The following is a 12,738-nucleotide window of genomic DNA, read 5'->3' on the forward strand; positions in this document are numbered from 1 at the left end:
GTCGTAGTCCGCAGTATGTAACTGACTGAAGACTCAGACTTTACATGGCCCAGTCTGCTCCACTCTCCAGGGAGATCCCGCACCTGGCCATGAGAGAGCTCCTATGTTCTCCCCCTTCTAACCCACACCAGGAACCACATTCTCTGAATCGCTCCTATTCCAGGGTTCACTACCCACCCGGGTTCTACACAAGTTTGTGCTCCCGTCCCATGTAGTCACCTGAATGCGGGCCAGAGCTTAGCAATTTCTCAGCGCACAGCTCCCCTGGTGACAGTCAGGGCCTGGGTCAGATTTTCCCAGCAGCTCCGCACCAACAAGCTGAAGTGAATTCAAATCCAGTTCTGGGTATAAATGGAAGGCTGGCTCTTTGCCAGTTCTAACCCGGATTAAAATTTTTGATAGTTTCACCTCCAAATGTGGCAATGCGCACCTGTCAGAGCGGTTTTATACTGAGATTTGACCGCTGGGCCCTGAGTGAAATGTGTCAGAACGTCGATGGAACACAGGAGAGAGCGAGCGAGAGATAAAACTCCGTTTTACATTCCTACGGGGCAGAGAGCTGATGCAATGCATGGTGCATTAAAGGGCTCTCAATGTCTGCCTGGAAACAGCTTCTCCTTTCTGTACCAGTCCCTGCTCTGCTCTGTGGCACTGTGTAATTTCTCCTCCTGACGCAGTAACAGGCGGCGGTGTCTGCAGCCGTCAGCGAGCGGAGCTGCAGGGAGACCTGGTTCTTGGAGGTGTCTGCAGAGATGGTGACTCGGCCTTGGAGAGACGGGGCGTAGCCTGTCTCCCCGCTATTGTATGGATACACATACCCCATCCACTCCAGCCCTTTCCCGGGGGGCTGCCGAAGCCAGTGCCAATGGTAATGCTGCGTAGTGATGGAGAACCCGGAGACAGCACAGGTCAGGGTAAGGGTCTCTCCGGGCTTCACCGCTCCTGGGCCGGACTGGACCAGCTGCACTTGAGAGAGGACACCTGGGGAAAAAATACAAGGAAAGAATTAGCCACCGAAAGAATCTATGGATCTGTTCCAAATGCCCCTTCTGCCCCACAGACACTCACAGATGGGAGCGGAGAACAGGGAAAGGAAAAGAAGCAGAGATTTCATTCTTGTTTTCATGCAATTAGGGAAACTTCCCCAGCCGGCAGGACCAGGCAGTTCTGTGTCTGGGGAGAGACTGAGGCTCCTAGAACCAGGGGTTTGGATTTAACCAGGAACCCCCAGGGGCAGGGATTTGCATGCGGGTTCCTCAGGACGGGTATAAAAGATGACGGGGGTGAGCGCTCAGTACATGGCGATGTCCCCTCGGGGACAGGGGTCCCCCTTCCACCCCAGAGAGACCGTGCGCTCAGCTCAGCGCACATGTAATGACAGGAGCTGGTGCTCTGTGAGGATAGGATGGTGGGCCCTGTCTGCAGAACCCTCTGGGTCAGGGATTTGCATGGAGGTTTCACCCAATGGAGATAAACCGGCAGGGAGACCTCGAGCAAGGTAGAACTTGTCTGTTGGATCTTAAGGTGTGATCCAATAGCCAATGAAGTCACTGGTTGTCTGTGCACTGGAGAGGTGGCTACCGCAAAATAAGCCGGGCAAATAATGGCCTAAAATACAAACAATTCACAGATAGTATCAATAAAATTGAGACTCTCTCAGGAATGCCTGAACATAAGAAGGGCCAGAGCAAAGGCCCATCTAGCCGAGTATCCTGTCTTCCAACAGTGGTCAGTGCCAGGTGCCCCAGAGGGAATGAACAGGGCAGGTAATCATCAAGTGATCCGTCCCCTGTCGCCCATTCCCAGCCTCTGGCAAACAGAGGCTAGGGACACCATCCCTGCCCGGCCTGGCTAACAGCCATTGATGGACCTATCCTCCATGAACTTCTCTAGTTCTTTTTTGAACCGTTTTATAGACTTGGTCTTCAGAGCATCCTCTGGCAAAGAGTTCCACAGGTTGTCTGGTGGGGAACGAGCCACAACTTCAGGGTGAGAAAGCCTGATTTTAGACATCTGTCTGACAAACAGCCTGAATTAAAGGAGAGGCAACTGGGCATCACGGAGAAGATACGGCTTCGAGCTTTGTCAGAATGAGGATTGTGACTACCTGGACACAGAAATGAGAGATACACTAGAGACATGTACCAGATTTTGTAGACACTCATCAAAGAGCATAGGCTTGTGTGAGTCCGAACTCCTGATGGCTGGAAGGAGACATGGTCAGTGTGTGTGTCTTTGTGTGTGTCTTCATCACTTCTTCCTGCTTTGGAGTGGAATGAGTCCTTCTCCATGTCTCTCTTTACAGAGAACAAAGTTGACTAAACACAATTTATTCCCTTCCGCCTCCTATAAATATCCCCAGTGCCTCAGCCACTACCGGAGAAATTGCTGTCAAGGGACCCTGAATGGGTGTGTGGAAACTACTTCCCCTTTTTGTAGGAATGTTTTGCTCTGTGTCACTGTGTGTGTGTCTGGCGCAGGGACAGGTGGCGGGGTCTGCAGCTGTCAGCGGGCGGAGCTACAGGGGGACCTGGTTCTTGGCGGTGTCTGCAGAGATGGAGACTCGGCCTTGGAGAAATGGGGCGTAGCCTGTGCTCACGCCGTATGGATACAGCCATCCCATCCTGACTTCAGCCCTGTCCCGGGACGCTGCCGGATCCAGTGCCAGCCGTTATCGCTGCTAATGGAGGTCCCGGAGACAGCGCAGGTCAGTGTGCGGGTGTCTCCAGGCTTCACCGCTCTTCGGCCGAAGTGGACCAGCTGGGTAACAGACAGGACACGTACGGAAATTAGAGTTAGATCGTGACTACCCTAAGGGCTCGGCGATCATTTCCTCACCGCCTCCCCTAGACACTCACAGAGCCAGACCGACAGCAACAACAGAGGAGATAACAAAGATTTCATCTTTGAGGATGAGACTCAAACAAAGGAAATCCAGTTCCCTGGCAGCCAAGAGGAGTGTGAGAAGCCAGGGTTTGCCGCTTTATGGGGGAACCTGGAGCTGAGATTTGCATAAACATCACACCCCCGCCACCGCACTTAAATAGAAGTTCATAGAAAGTGCGATCTCTAGCTACTGCTGTTCAGTCAGTCTCTAATTTGTGTCCACTTTGCGTTTTTTTATCTATCTATCTATCTATCTATCTATCTATCTGTCTGTCTGTCTGTCTGTCTGTCTGTCGCCATACTCTCTCTCTCTCTCTCTCTCTCTCTCCTGGCACCCATCACCATACATTTCTCGTGCATATTTGTGATTTTAAAATTGTTGGTCCTCAGAGATCAAATGACCACAGAGCGCTTCATTTTGCAAAAAAGACTGCGTCCCCCAAGTCCTTTCCCCCCTCCTGACACCTTGAAAACCTGCAAACCACCGGCCAGGCCCCAAGGGAACTGTTGGCGTTTCCCACACAGGCTGCTGTAGAATTAACTCTCTGCCCCTCCGGGCTTTCATCGCTTTGGGTTGGGGGTCAGTCGAACTCCGTTCTGCTCGGGCACAGCGCACCCTTCTGGTGACACCCAAAGCTGCAGCTGCTGCTGATGGAAAGGCGGGGTCAGTGCTGCCCGGAGGTGGGAATGAGAAGTCCGGGTGGGAAGGGGAAATTCCTGATTTTCGCCCTGACGGCTCAGACACAACTTCTAGCCATGAGCGCCAGAGTCCTCTCCGCGAAGAGCGCCGGTTTCCCTGCCTGTCCCCGCCCCTTGTTTCCCCCCAGAGCAGCAAGAGCTCCCTAGACCAGCCCTACTGTAGTGTGGTGGGTGAGTGGAAAACCACTGGTGACTAGGGTGGCCACATGTCCCAATTTTATAGGGACAGTCCTGATATTTGGGGCTTTGTCTTATATAGGTGCCTATTACCCCCATCCCCCTCCCGATTTTTCACACTTGCTGTCTGGTCATCCTACTGGTGACAGGACTTGGGATGGTGCCCTGTTGCTTATTTCTATATTAACATTAAACAATAACCTCACAAGCTGACGTAGCTATCAAATATGGGATTTTACTATTAATTTTACTAAAGCCATTACAGGCATCACCCAAGATCATGTCCCATGGTGCAGGGCGCTGTAGAGACTCACAGTGAGAGAAAGTTCCTGCTCAAAGAGCTTTCGATCAAACTAGGGAAGTCCCTAGTTGTACAGAAGGGGAACTGAGGCAGAGGGAAAGATGAAGTAAATCCCCCAAGGTCACTCACGGAGCCTCAGGCACAGATGAGAACTGAACCCAAATCTTCTTAAACCGAGCCCAGCACCTTTAAGGTAAAACCGCTCTTCCTCTAACAAAAAGTTGAAATTTGGGGACTGATATTCAGAGGCGTTGGGCACCTGCAGCTTCCTTTGTTTGACCTCAGCTGGGGTGCGCTTGGGGGAGTCTGACATTTGTTCCCTTTCCACCACTTCTGCTAAAAGAGGCTTCTGGTGAGTTTGGGAATCTCCCTCTTTGTGTCCCAATTCGAGACACGACGAACCTGGTTCCCAGGGGTGACACCCGCCCACAGCTCCAACTGAGACCCGTGAGAGAGTCAAGTATTGAGCATCTTCCAGAGATTACACCCAAAGTGTCTCTGGCTAAAGTGTCAAAAAATGAGGTAGCCCAAACCATCGGTCCTGCCTCCGTGAATCCCTGGGTGCAGCACAAGGAAACGGAGTGTTTGAAATTCCTTGCTGGGAGAGGCTGAGAAGAGGTGGAACATAGAGGAGAATTGGAGGTGGCAATACCCTGTCTGTCTCATCCCCGAGAGCAGGGGTCTCAAACAGGCTGCCGCGCGGTTATTTTCTGCGGACCGCCAGATCCCCGCGCCCCGCCCCCCCAGCATTTACTTAGAGCGGCTCCGGCACTGAGCGCACCGTGGGCAGGGCAGGCTCCCTGCCTTCCTGCCCTCCCTGTCCTCACGCTGCTCCCGGAAGCTGCCGGGGTTTGGAGGGGGCGGGGGGCGGGCAGGGGCCTGTGTGTTGCCCTAGCCGCTCCGCCAGGTACCTCCCCCGAAGCTCCCATTGGCCGCGGTTTCCCGTTCCCGGCCAATGGGAGCTTCGGGGGAGGTACCCCGAGGAGCCGCCAGGGCAACACACAGAGCCCTGTGCACCCCATCCCCCAGGTCCCTGCCGCTTCCGGGTCTGGCGCGGGGGCAGGGCAGGCAGACAGAGAGCGTGCCCTGCCCCCGGTGTGCGCCGGACCGGACGGCCACCCGAACCCCTCCTGCAGACGAACCCCCTGCCCTGAGCCCCCTGCCGCACCCCACACCCCTCCTGCAACCCGACGCCCTGCCCTGAGCGCCCTGCTGCACCCCGCACCCTTCCTGCACCCCAACCCCCTGCCCTGAGCTGCCTGCCGCACCCTGCACCCCTCCTGCAGCCCCTGGGGGCAGGGAGGGGGCAGAGTTGGGGTGGGGATTTCAGGGAAGGGGTTGGAATGGGGGCAGGGAAGGGGTGGGAAGAGGCGGGGCAGAGGCGAGGCCTCACAGAAGGGGTGGAGTGGGGGCGGGGCCGGGTAGGGGGCGGGGTTGGCGTGAGTGGTCAATGGTGCAGCCCTCCAGCTAATGTACTAGTCATCATGTCACCCTGCTCCTCATTTGAGTTTGAGACCCCTGCCCTAGAGCACAAAATGAATCCTAAAGTTGGATGACTGTTTAGAAATCTGCTTCCCTTTTTTGGGCCAGGCCCTGTTTTGCTCTGTATCACCGTGTATCGAGCATAGTAATAAGTGGTGGTGTCTCTGGCTGTCAGCGAGCGGAGCTGGAGATAAACTTCGTCCTTCGAGGTGTCCCTGGTGATGGTGACACGAGGTTTGAAAACCGAGTTATACTCTGTGGTCCCGCCTGCTGCAGAGCTCCGGATAAGCCCCATCCACTGAAGCCCTTTCCCAGGGGGCTGCCGGACCCAGTTCCAATGGTAGTCACTGACAGAGACACCAGAAACTTTACAGGTGATACGCAGGGTCCCTCCCGGCTTCACAGCTCCTGGGCCGGACTGGACCAGCTGCACCTGGGAGAGGACACCTTCGGAAAGGAAAACAAAGAGAAGATTGAATTATTCACTGAACGAATCTATGGATCTGTCCCTATTTTTCCCATTGTCCCTTAGACACTCACAGCTGGGGGCTGAGAACAGGGAAAGGAAAAGCAACAGAGATTTCATTCTCGTTTTCTTACAAGGAGGGGAATTCTCAGCGGGCATGACCGGGCACATGTAATGACAGGAGGAGGCTGTGTGAGGGTAGCAAGAAGGAGGAGAGGGCCCTGGGCTGGGACTCAGCGAACCCGCTGTGCCCAGAATTAGTTGGATAAACTATTTGGAAGGCCTGTATCTCTTGGGCTTGCTGTCTGGTGAACTGGGGAGTCCAAGTTAAACATGGACTTCCCACCTCACGTAGTAGTTGTAAAATGTGTGGGCCCCGGTGGCATCATATCAGCGAAATCTTATTTTCCTACAAACTCTTTATTTCAGCAGTTTACAAATCCCTGCCGTGTAAACCTCAAAAGCAAAGCAGCCATTGCAACAGTTGGCTTTTGAGTGAAGAGACATTACACAGATTCCACAGGAATGCAGCCGTCAGATCTTTCAATTTACGAGGGTGTTACCACATTACTGAGTGAATATAATTACACCACCTGTCACTTCTAGTGATTTTATTAAATTAAGTGAAATTTCTATATGCACATGTTTAAAAGCCCAGGTATGTCTATCGAATGTTAATGTTAAAAAAATGACGTGTCTTTGTTTTCGTTTCGTTTTGTTTTGTTTTGTTTTTGCAGTTGAATGTACTTTAAGTACTGAATAAAAAGTATTCAGATATCTAAATATGTACCTGTCCTCCATTTAGTTTGCTGTCTAGGTAAATGGTGTGTTAATTTCTCCATCACCGAATCCTGAGCCTCGCATCTTTTTTGAACCGTTACTCAATGGTTGGGGCAGTTTTTCTTTTTTCCAATGAGAGGCTACCAATAGCCAACCTGCTACCATAAGATGAGAGATTAATTCTTCATATCGTTTGTTGCAACCATTTCCACTAGGAAGTTGCAGGAGAATTTCATAAGAACATAAGAACGGCCAGACTGGGTCAGACCAAAGGTCCATCCAGCTCAGTATCCTCTCTACCGACAGTGGCCAATGCCAGGTGCCCCAGAGGGAGGGAACCTAACAGGTAATGATCAAGTGATCTCTCTCCTGCCATACATCTCCACCCTCTGACAAACAGAGGCTAGGGACATCATTCCTTACCTTCTAGAGGATCATTTTGTAATGGATATCCAAAAATTGGTGATATCTGCTTATGGATTGCGATTCTATAAGCAGTAGTGACTGGACATGTCTACATATATGCAAAAAACCCTCCTCTTTCACCACAAGTTCTCCAACATTTATCGTCATTCAGCCTCTATAGTTTTTTTTAAAAACATAACTGGTGCAAGGTACTGTTGAAACAGTATACTAAATAAATTTTATTTTATTGTGCTACACACTGACAGTGCTGATCCTTTTCCAGATCAAATCCTGTTCCTTGGGGTAATTTGTCTACCCAGACCTTTCCCCCCAGTGACTCATGAATGAGATCTTATTGTTAATTTTAGAGAAGACGTTTCAGTCTCCAACCAAGATCATGGAGCTGAGGGCTACATAGACTGCAATAAGAAAAGGAGTACTTGTGGCACCTTAGAGACTAACAAATTTATTTGAGCATAAGCTTTCTTGAGCTACAGCTCACTTCATCGGATGCATTCAGTGGAAAATACAATGGGGAGATTTATATACATAAAGAACATGAAACAATGGGTGTTACCATACACACTGTAACGACACGTCCCTATTAGTGTAGCATTTGAGACAGATCAGATGACTTATTCAAGGACGCTGTAACAAGTCTCTGGCGGACACAAGAATGGAACTCAAGTCTTTTGAAAACCGAGTCCGGCTCCTTTACCTTCAAGCATCTTTTCTCTCAGGACACATTTTCGTTCGGGGCTGATTTTCGGAGGTATTTGGCACCTGCAGCTCCCATTGATTTCCGGTAGAGCTCAGTGTGTGCTGAGCGAGGGTGAAATGTACTCCTTTGGGGCAACGTGTCCTGAAGTGGTTTCTGAATTTGGGAGTCTCGATATTTGGGGACCAGCCTGAGACACAGAGAGTCTGCTTCCCAGGGGTGACACCCGCCCCAGGCTCCAGCTGAGGCCCATGAGAGGTGCAGGTGCTGAGTATCTTCTGGAGATCGGTCCCGAAATGGTATCCGTTAAATGCCCCAAATACGAGGTAGCCCAAACCATCACCCCCGCCTCGGTGAATCCCTGGGTGTACATTTCAGTGCGAAACAGGAGGAAGAGGAGTGTCTAAAACTCCTCGGTGTCAGGGCCTGGGATGTAGGGGAGTAACGGAGGTGGTAGCTGAGACCCCACTGTCGGCAATGCCCTGCCTGTCTCACCCCCTAGACTAGAGCACGAATTGAGTGTTCAAGTCGGCTGACTATTTAGAAATCCGCTTCCCCTTTTTCTGCCAGGCCCCTTTTTCTGTCACTGTGTGTCGGGCACAGTAATAGGTCCCGGTGTCTGCAGCTGTCAGCGAGCAGAGCTGGAGACAAACTTCGTCTTTCGAAGTGTCCCTGGTGACGGTGACCCGAGGTGTGAGAGCCGAGTTGTACTCTGTGGTCCCCCATTAGCAGTATCCCGGATGCGCCCCATTCACCCCAGCCCTTTCCAACAGTAGCTGCTGACGGAGACATCAGAGACAGGTGACACTGAGGGTCGCTCCCGGCTTCACCACGCACGGGCCGGACTGGACCAGCTGCACCGGGGAGAGGACGCTTGGGGAAAGGGAAACAGGGAGGGTTGAATGAATCACGGAACGAATTTAATGATCGGTCCCTAATGTCCCTCCTTTCCCAGAGACACTCACAGCTGTGGGCAGAGAACAGGGAATGGAAAAGCAACAGAGATTTCATTCTCGGTTTCATGCAGTGAGGGAAACTCCCCAGCGGGCAGGACCGGGCAGTTCTGTGTCTGGGGAGAGACTGAGGCTCCTAGAATCAGGGGTCTGTATTTAAACAGGAGCCCCCCAGGGCAGGGATTTGCATGCGGGTTCCCCAGGGCGGGTATAAGAGATGACAGGGGGTGAGCGCTCAGTACATGACCATGTCTCCTATCTTGGGGAAAGGTGTCCCCTTTACAGCACAGAGAGGCACTGTGCCCAGCTCAGGACAGATGGAAGGACAGGAGGCTGTGTGGGAGTAGGAAGGCAGGTCCAGACGGCGGGGGCCTGGACTGGCAGGGAAGAGAACTCCATGGGGCAAGGGTCACCAAACGGAGATAAACCATTAGAGAGACGTCTGGCTAGGCCGTGGTGTCTGGTGGAGGGGAAGTCACGCACCCCCTTAATTTCGTGTGAGCAAAAGTCCCTTGAAGTCAGCAGGTGTCTCTCCACTGGAGAACTGGCTATTGCAAAATATGCTGAGCATTTAAAATAAACATAGTCAAGGCAGAGACACTGCCAATAGAAAAGCGACTCTCCGGGAATTGCGGATGGGGAAGGGGCCGCAGCTGCAGGGATAGGGAGGCTGGTTTTAGGTACCAGAGACTGACAAACCGTTTTAGTGAAAGTGGAGGGAACTCGGAATCCGGGGAAGATGCAGCTTCTGGGCTTCATTAGAAGAAGGGCTGGGATTGTGGGCGCACAATGGTGAGAAATAGACAAGAGAAATACAGTCTGCAGTCGGGTTTCAAATACAGCGGTTCATTGTGTGACTGGGGCTTTCTGCTGGAAGGATGGAATCGTGTCGCGCTCGCCGGCGTGTGTGAGTCTCCTCATGTTCTCTGGCCTCGTTGCTGTCCCCACTCCCCAGACAGCCAAAGCTGAGTGAGCCTAGGTCAGTGTGTGTGTCTGTTTCAGGGAAGCTGAACTGGGAGACTGTCTCCTCTCGCCCCCTCCCCCCTCCCTATTCTCTTGAAAAAGTATCTTAAATTTTACTTAAATTTTGTCATGAAAGCCCGTTGGGAGTCACAGCAATCTGGGCCATCTCACGGTGTCTCCTGGCTTAGTAATAGGCGGCGGTGTCCGCGGCTGTCAGCGAGCGGAGCTGCAAGGAGACCTGGTTCTCGGCGGTGTCTCCAGAGATGGTGACTCGGCCTTGGACAGCTTGTACCCCCGTTATAGGTATAAATCTCTCCCAGGCACTCCAGCCCTGTTCCCGGGGGCTGCCGGAGCCAGTCCCAGGATAATGCTGAGTAGTGATGGAGAACCCTGCGACAGCGCAGGTCAGGGTGAGGGTCTCTCTGGGATTCACTGCCCCGGGGCGGACTGGACCGGCTGCACCTGAGAGAGGACACCTGGGGAAAGGGAAACAAAGAGAGGAATGAATCGATGGGTCTGTTCCGGCTTCCACTACCCCCACCCCCACCAGGACACTTACAGCTGGGAGCAGAGAATAGGGAAAGGAAAAGCAACAGAAATGTCATTCTCGTTGTCTTGCAAGGAGGGAAACTTCCCAGCGGGCAGGACCGGGCAGTTCTGTGTCTGGGGAGAGATTGAGGCTCCTAGAACCAGGGGTTTGTATTTAACCAGGAACCCGCGGGGCAGGGATTTGTATGCGGGTGTCACCCAGCGGGGATGGGAGATGAAAGGGGCTGGCTGGCGGGGGGCGGGCTGTATGGACAGGGGAGAAGCAGCGAGCGGGTTGAAGCTCCTGCTCCCTACGTAAATGTGTGAGAGATTTGATGACAACACCGAAGTCTCGACTCTTTGGTGCCGATTTACCCGCTGGAAGAGGAGCTGCAGCGTGTGTGGCTGAAACTTCTGCTGGGAGAACGTCAGCCAACGTGGTGGGGAAAACGGGAAACAAACACACACACAGATTTGTATTACACTACCTTTTCTTTAATCTTTTTTCTCACTCTCTGTCAATAGTTACACACTTATTTCAATGTATTGTAAAGACATCATTTCATTAGATTAAGAATGACATAATTCAGCAACATCTGAGAGAAATCTTGTCTTGTCTTCTGGTGCGCGAAGGGCGGTATAGGTTGGACATTAGGAAAAAACTTCCGAGCTGTCAGGGTGGTTGGGCACTGGAATAAACTGCCCAGGGAGGTTGTGGAGTCTCCATCATTGGAGGTTTTTAAGAGCAGGTTAAAAAAACACCTGTCAGGGTTGGTCTAGATAATACTTAGTCTTGCCGTGAGTTCTGCTGTCTGGACCAGAGACCTCTCCAGGTCCCTTCCAGTCCTAGGGTTGTGTGATTTTATGTCCTGGGAATAGTGATTTCTAAGCAGGGGTTTCACATTCACACATCTTCTGTGTGTTGGTGGGTGGGTGTGTTCCTGCTGCTCCCTGCCGGAGGGACTGAAACCTGCCAGGGTCCGTGTGTGTGCAGGGGACGGGTCTGCACTCAGCACTCCCTGCTGAACTGGCCTCTCTGCTCTGCTTTGAATCCGCTTCCCCTTTTTGTACGGGTCCCTGCTGTGCTCCGGGTCACTGTGTCTGGCGCAGTAATAGGTGCCGGTGTCTGCAGCTGTCAGCGAGCCCAGCCGCAGATAATACTTGGTGTTGGAAGAATCCACGGTGATGGTGATTCGGCCTTGGAGAGACGGGTTGTAGCTTGTACCCCCGCTCCAGTATCCCATCCACTCGAGCCCTCGGCCCGGAGCCTGCCGTACCCAGTTCCACCAGTAGCTGCTGGTGACGGTGCCCCCGGTGACGGTGCAGGTGAGTGTGAGGGTCTCTCCGGGCTTCACCACCCCCGGGCCGGACTCCTGGAGCCGGAGCTGGGACAGGACACCTGGGAAAAGCAGGGATCGGTCAGATTCAAACCCACCTTCTCTCCCCCCCGCCCCAAATCAGCGCGGCCTCCCGCAGCCTCCCGCAGCCACTCACCCGGGGCCAGAGCCAGGAGGAGCAGGGGGAAGAGCAGAGAGTTCATTGTGCGCTAGGCGGGGACAACAAAGCGCTCGCAAGGGGCAGCTCAGCGCCTGGGGGACACGGCGGGTCTGAGCGCCCCGGGGCCGCTACTTCAACCCAGAGCCCGGAGCGGGGATTTGCATAACGTGGGAGCGCCCCAGGAAGGAGAGAGCGAGAGAGCTGATAAAAAGGCCGGGCGCGGCTCTGCCTCTCTGTGTCCACATTGGACAGACAGAGGCAGTGGGTTAGACAGAGACACACAGAGACGGATAAATGCTTGGCTAGTGGACTGAAGAAGAGGAAATTGCAAACACCCATAATTAATGGAATTTAAACGCTCATCTCCCCCCCCCCATCAGTTTCTGGTGTCCACTGATTCGTGTAAACAAAGGAGGGCCTGAAGAGCTCGAATTCTGGGTCCAGGAAGGTCAGTTATTTAGCACCTTTTCCTGTTTCAAAGCCCCAGACACTTTCCCCGATGTGTCCCAGACTCAGCAGGTTTGGATTATTGATGGTTGCTTATTCGTTATTGATTGTTGATTGGACGAACAAGTACCGGAGCTAGGTGGGCAGTTAGCTCCCTCTGTTATGTTATTAAAGGGGAACTTGAGGTTCAGATCCCCTAGACTCTCACTCTAATATTTCCCAGGACAAGGGGCTCAGTTTGTGGTGGGCTTTAGCCACTGCTCTTCTTCTCCATGACAACACGTTGGCAGAAGGGTTTGTACAACTTTAAATAGGCTCAGAGATCTTCCATGCCAGCGCGGGTCACTTTGGCTGGGGGCAGGGGTTATTGCCGGGAATCGCTAGGTGAAATAACCTCGAATTGGCACCACGATCTGCATCCCAGCCCCTGAACTGA

The 12,738-nt window shown here is 52.7% G+C and overlaps 1 pseudogene across 1 annotated transcript; it reads right to left on the reverse strand.

The window, feature by feature from the left end:
• Positions 1–10,014: 10,014 nt before the first annotated feature.
• On the reverse strand, positions 10,015–11,954 carry LOC144273267 (immunoglobulin heavy variable 4-59 pseudogene; annotated as a pseudogene). The gene is made up of 3 exons (XR_013347743.1): positions 11,853–11,954; positions 11,430–11,757; positions 10,015–10,306 (listed from the first exon to the last, which is right to left on the reverse strand). The product of XR_013347743.1 is annotated as an immunoglobulin heavy variable 4-59 pseudogene (transcript).
• Between the last annotated feature and the right edge of the window lie 784 nt (positions 11,955–12,738).

This window comes from Eretmochelys imbricata, chromosome 13 (assembly GCF_965152235.1).
Source record: "Eretmochelys imbricata isolate rEreImb1 chromosome 13, rEreImb1.hap1, whole genome shotgun sequence".
NCBI classification, from domain to species: domain Eukaryota; kingdom Metazoa; phylum Chordata; order Testudines; family Cheloniidae; genus Eretmochelys; species Eretmochelys imbricata.